The sequence below is a fragment of the Pristis pectinata genome, chromosome 17 (assembly GCF_009764475.1).
Source record: "Pristis pectinata isolate sPriPec2 chromosome 17, sPriPec2.1.pri, whole genome shotgun sequence".
NCBI classification, from domain to species: Eukaryota; Metazoa; Chordata; class Chondrichthyes; order Rhinopristiformes; family Pristidae; genus Pristis; species Pristis pectinata.
The window spans coordinates 3651130-3656941 of record NC_067421.1 but is presented as its reverse complement, the minus strand read 5'-3'; the positions used below and the strand labels follow the sequence as shown (position 1 = coordinate 3656941).

The window sequence follows — 5812 nt, the reverse complement described above, 5'->3', positions numbered from 1 at the left end:
CCGTCTCATTCAGAAAATGAGAGAATAGAGCAGAGAGCTGGAGACAGAGGAGGAGGGAAGGAGTTTATGTAAACATGGCGAGATAGAGAGAGAGAGAGAGAGAGAGAGAGAGAGAGAGAGAGAGAGAGAGTGCGCAAACATTATGAGAGTAATTTGGATAAACCGGATTTGGTTTAACTGAATCAAGTGTTCCTGACTTCAGAGCAAAATCTGTTGGCCACTGTTTTCAAGGCGAATGAGAACGCCAACAAGACGCAATCGTCTCACTACCTGGATCAGGATCCAAAATCGTCCCTGCCCAGGATCGAACTGGGGACCTTTCGCGTGTGAGGCGAACGTGAGAACCGCTACACTACAGAAACTACGTCGACGTAAGGCACCATTTTACACAGAAAACGGAATCCGCAGGCCTTTGACAAAGAACAGATGGAGGGAGTTCAGTGAAGCCGTTCCGTTCTGAGAGGAAGCAGAAGCTGGGGAAAGCTTTCAAAGTATTTCCACCGGTGTCGGCCAGTGACTGTCAGACCAACATATTTGGAGTCACACCACCGAATCCGGCGTCAAAGTTGACGGTGTCATGAAGGAGAAGATCAGAGCAGTGCCGCGCTCACTGCATATTCTCAGCTTGAGGTGGGAGTCAGTTTAAACACAGGAGGCCGGCGGCTGCAGTTCTGGAAGACGGGTCCGTTAAATATAAACTGCCGGCACCTTGTAAAACAGAGCTCCGAGTATCAGCGTAAATGATGTGGAGCGATTGTTTGAAGGTAGATGCTGGAAAACTCAAAATGACGTTCCTTCCGTTTTCACCAGCTCACAAATCTCAAAGCAGCCGGAGTATCGAAGTCGAAAGTTTTGAAGCTCACGGAACAGACTGCACAACTGAAGTGCAAAAGCAGTGTTCATTTGGGAAATTCTTACCGAGGAACATGAGATTTTGAGAGCTCCGGCTAATCAGAAGGGCAGGGCTGTCGAAGGGACGGACTGGAGGGAACAAGGACAACTCTGGGGACTGTGGCTGCCCTGTGAACAGTAACTGTCACGTGATTGTGACGTAACCCTTCTTTCTGTTGTATACCGATGTATATCTCTCAAACGTGGGTATAATCAATGATCGGAGTTACAGCCAAGCTGCTGCTGTGGGATCATGCTGTGCATCATTTGGCACCTGCGTTTCGCACATTAGAACAGTGACTGTTCATGGTTGTGAGGGGCTTTACAATCTGATGTGAAAAAAGGAGCTGGCACACTCTGATCTATTCCTTTCTCCAAGCTCTCAGTCTCTCCGTGTCTCTTGCACCACTCATTGACTACAATTCCCAGAGTTCAACAGCTGCCGATCATTGTTCCTGCGCACCATCCATCCCTGGAGTGAAGGAAGCGGAGATTTGTGTTCACTATTTTCAGTTGCCTCTGCACCGTGGGGAGAAAAGCGGGGCATTGGAGCCGACTGTATCCTCGCCTAGGAACGCGGGGAGCAGCAGACCCCCTCCCACCGCACCAGGGTCTTTCCTCCCGTCTCCACCGCCGGAGCGCCGCCGCTGCGGCTCCCGATCGGAAAGTTCCGGTCTGCTCAACGGCCGTCACCCAGAGCAACCGTCTATCCACTAACGTCATAAATAAAGCTCCCCTTCCCCTGGGCCGGTCGGCTGCTGGGACATGCGCACTGATTCGGCTGAAGGAAAACGCGGCAGTGAGATTCTCACGTTTTGCTGGAGCGGCGCACAAAGACTCAAATAAACAGGGAGCCAGCGGATGGAGTGGAGCGCATCGCAGAGGTGGAGGTAAACTGAGAGGGTGAGGCCGGCACCCACAGAGGCAGATGCAGGTGACGGCTTAAATTCATACTTCTCCTCTGCATTCACTTTGGAGAAACACAATTCACCTGAACTACTCCGTGAAGGGGCGGTGAAGTTCCACGACAAATTACCATCAAACGGCGGAGGTGTTTGATGACACGGCAGGTTCTTGCATAGACAGACAAACTTGCACAGGCGGGCAGAACAGAGAGTGGGGTAGGCAGAAAGGGACGGTCAGATACATGATTAGACAGGAGCACGGACACAGACAGAGAAGCAGGTGCACCTACAGCAATGAGTTCGGATGTTGATGACACTTTCTTGTGAATGCTGCTGTTGTGATGTTCTGTGCTTGTGATGCTGCTACAAGTAAATTTTTCATTGCACCTGTGCGCACATGTATTTGTGCACTGGCGCATGTGATAACAAACTCAACATTGAGTTTGAAAATTAATTTGAACTGAACCCCTGCCATAGAACAATACAGGGGAGTAAGTGAAATGGGATGGGCGGACTTTGTATGTGATAGACAGTGAAGAACAGAGGGGTGAAGAACCTTATGACAGAGAGATGAACACATTGAGACGAAGTCGGCAGGCGAAGATGCAGGAACACACACACACACATAAGCAGGAGCACTCACGGACAGAGACATGGGCATTCGCAGACAGAGGCAGGAACAATCAAAGTCAGAGGCATGGTCATTCACAGACAGAAGCAGGAACATTCAAGGACAGAGGCATGGTCATTCACAGACAGAGGCAGGGACACTTACAGACAGAGGCAGGGACACTCACAGACAGAGGCACCGACACATTTAGCAACTTGCATTGACAGAGGAAATCATGCACAAAAGGGGAGAGAGAGAGAGAGAGAGAGAGAGAGAGAGAGAGAGAGGGAGAGAGAGAACACGAAAGGCAGGCAGACATCGGCATACAAAATTTGAGGGACAAGTATCCACAGATCAGGGGAAAGACAAACAGACCACAGACAGAAGATCGTCCACTTACACACAAATGGACAGAAAAAATACAAACCATGGCAGTCATAACTAATTCCGAAGCTGGCACTCTAAATGTCAAGTGGTGGAGCACATCCCTGCATGGTCAAGGCCACAGAGAAACATTCAGGAATATTCAGGAGCTGCAGGTGCAAACACAGTCAGAGGCAGTCAGAACTCCAGACATAAACAGGTACAGCCCAAGGGAGAGGAGGAACAGTGACTGACAGAGACAGGGACACCCACTGACAAAAACAGGAACACTCAATGACAGAGACAGGACCACTGAATGACAGAAGCAGAAACACTCAGTGACAGAGGCAGGGACGCCACCAGACAGAGGCACGGACAAATGGATAGAGGCAGGAGCACTCTGATACATTCAGGAACATGAAATTACAAATAAAATCATGCACAGGCAGGAGAATGGGAGAGAGAGAAAGAAAGGCAGGAGCCACGTAGAGAGTGGCAGGTACACTCACACACAGATAGACATAATTACAAACCATGGCAGTCACAGACAAACTCAGAGGGTGGCACTTACAATTTCAGAGGTGAAGCATATCAAGGAATACATTCAGGAATATTCAGGCAGCTGCAGATGCAGACACAGCAGAGATCCTCACATGGACAGGCACTCCACAAGAGAGGGGCATTAGCATTCAATGACCACGACAGGAACAGTCAAACACTGAGGCAGGTCACTGCAGAAGCGGAGACCGGCACACAAGCAGACACTGGCAGTTTGGTGCATTCAGAGATATCCACGTCCAGACAGAGAGCGCAGAAAAACTCAGAGAGGCGGGTGTAGTAGGAGAGTCAGAGGGGGAGAGGCAGAAACTACTTACTGAGACACAGCTGTACACGTGGATACAACCACAGACACAGTTACACATGCATAATCTCAGACACAGGTCCACACACGCACAATCACAGACACAGGTGCACCCAGAAGGAAAGGAAGGCAGAGCCTCAAACAAAGAAACATTCTCACCTACAGACTGGCAAACTTACGGAGGCAGGTACAGTCACAGACTGCCCACACAGGGAAAGAAAGGTAGGACGACCCACAAAGGCAGGAATGCAGAAAGACAGACAGAAACAGGAACAAATACAGACAGATGCAGGAACATTCATCGACAAAGGCAAATAAAACTGGCAAAAGAAGCAGGGGCATGAATGGACAGAGGCAGGTGATCACTTCAGTGAATACTTCTCAGCTGTGTTCACTGTGAAGGATGTTGTAGTTGGAGAATCCAGGGAAGGGGGAAGTGGAATTCTTGCATAATTTACTGCCACAAAGGAGGAGGCATCATATATTCCAGAGGGATTAAAGGTGGATAAATATCCCAGGCTTGATGAGATGGATCCAAGGTTGCTGTGGGAGATATGGGAAGAGATTGCCAGGATCTGACAGAAATGATCATATTATCTCTGAATAAGTGCCACATCACTGGAGGACATCAAATGCGGTGCCTTTATTCAACAAGGGTAGCAGGAATAAACCAGGTCATTACAAGCCGCTGAGTTTTACATCAGTGGTGAGAAAGGAATTGGATTTTCTTTGATGGGCAGGCTTAACTTACACCTGTACAGGTCGTAATGCACCGGGAGAGTCAGCAAGGTTTTGATTAGGTGAAACCCTGTGTGACTAATTTGCTTAATTTTTGAAGAGTCAACCAGCTGTGTTGATGAGGACAATGTGGTTCCTCTACTCTGCAAGAACTTTATTAGGTCTGACATGGGAGAATAGTTTAAAAGTTAAGGAGGGGGCATGGGATGCAGGGTAACTAGTCAAATTTCATTCAAAGCAGACCTGGTGAATGTTGGCAGAAGGCGAGGACTGTGTGCTGAGTGGAAATGTGTTTTCCATGTTTTAACACAGGAATCTGTGCTGAGCCGCTTGATGCCTATGACAGACAGTTATGACCTGGCTGGAATGATTAAGTTCACAAATGACATGAAAGTTGGTGGTGTTTTCAGTGACGGAAACCTTCACCAACAGAACAATATTGGCCAGTTATGTATGATGGACAGAGCAGTGACCGGTGGAATTTATTCCTCAAACAGATGGGGCGGTGCATTTGGAAGAAAGAAAAGTCTCGGATGCACAAGTTAATGGTGGGGCATTACAGAGCACTGACGAACAGAGCCAGTCGGTGTACATGTCCATTTATCCCTGGGGACAGCAGCAGAAGTGGTTAAATAAATTGCCTTCATTGGCCAATGCATCAAGTACAATTGAGACACAAGGAAGTACAGATGGTGGAATCTTGAGCAAAACACAAACTGCTGTCGAATGTTTGGGGTCGAGAACCTGCATCAGGATCTTTGTGTGAATGCAGGGTCTTGACCCGAAACATAAAACATCCCATTGTCTCCACCAAGCTCCTTCGCCCACGGAGCTCCTCTCGCAGTTTGTATTATGCTCAGTAAAACAAAAGAACTGGGATGTCAGAGGCAGGGGTCAGGAACAATCACAGGGAGGGGGTACTAACATTCAGAGGGAGGGTGCAGCAACACACACAGGCAGGGGACAGGAACAATCAAAGGGAGGAGACAGGAGCACTCAGAGGGAGAGAGCAAGGACACATAGGGAACGGGCAGCGGCTCGCTTAGGGAGGGTGCAGGAACACTCACAGGAGTGGGAAGAAACACTCACAAGGAGGGGCAGGAACACTCAAAGGGCGTGCAGAGGAACACTCAAATGAGGGTGTAGGAACACTCACAGAATGAGGGCAGGTAAACTCACAGGGAAGGGACAATAATTATCACAAGGAGGGTCCAGGAACACTCACTGTGAGGAGCAGGAGCACTCACAGGGTGTGGGCAGGTACACTGAGAGTGAAGGAGCAGGGACACACAGGGGAGGAGACAGGGACACTCACAGTGCGGAAGCAGGCATACTCACAGGGAGGGGACAGGAACACTCAAAGGGCGAGGGCAGGAAGTCTCACAGTTACGGTGCAGGGACTCTCACAGGGAGGGCGCAGAATCGCTCTCAGGTAGGAGCAGA

General features: G+C 49.2%; 1 non-coding gene across 1 annotated transcript; it reads right to left on the bottom strand.

The window, feature by feature from the left end:
- Positions 1–289: 289 nt before the first annotated feature.
- On the bottom strand, positions 290–362 carry trnav-cac (transfer RNA valine (anticodon CAC)). Its single transcript has one exon. It is a non-coding gene; the product is annotated as a tRNA-Val (tRNA).
- Between the last annotated feature and the right edge of the window lie 5450 nt (positions 363–5812).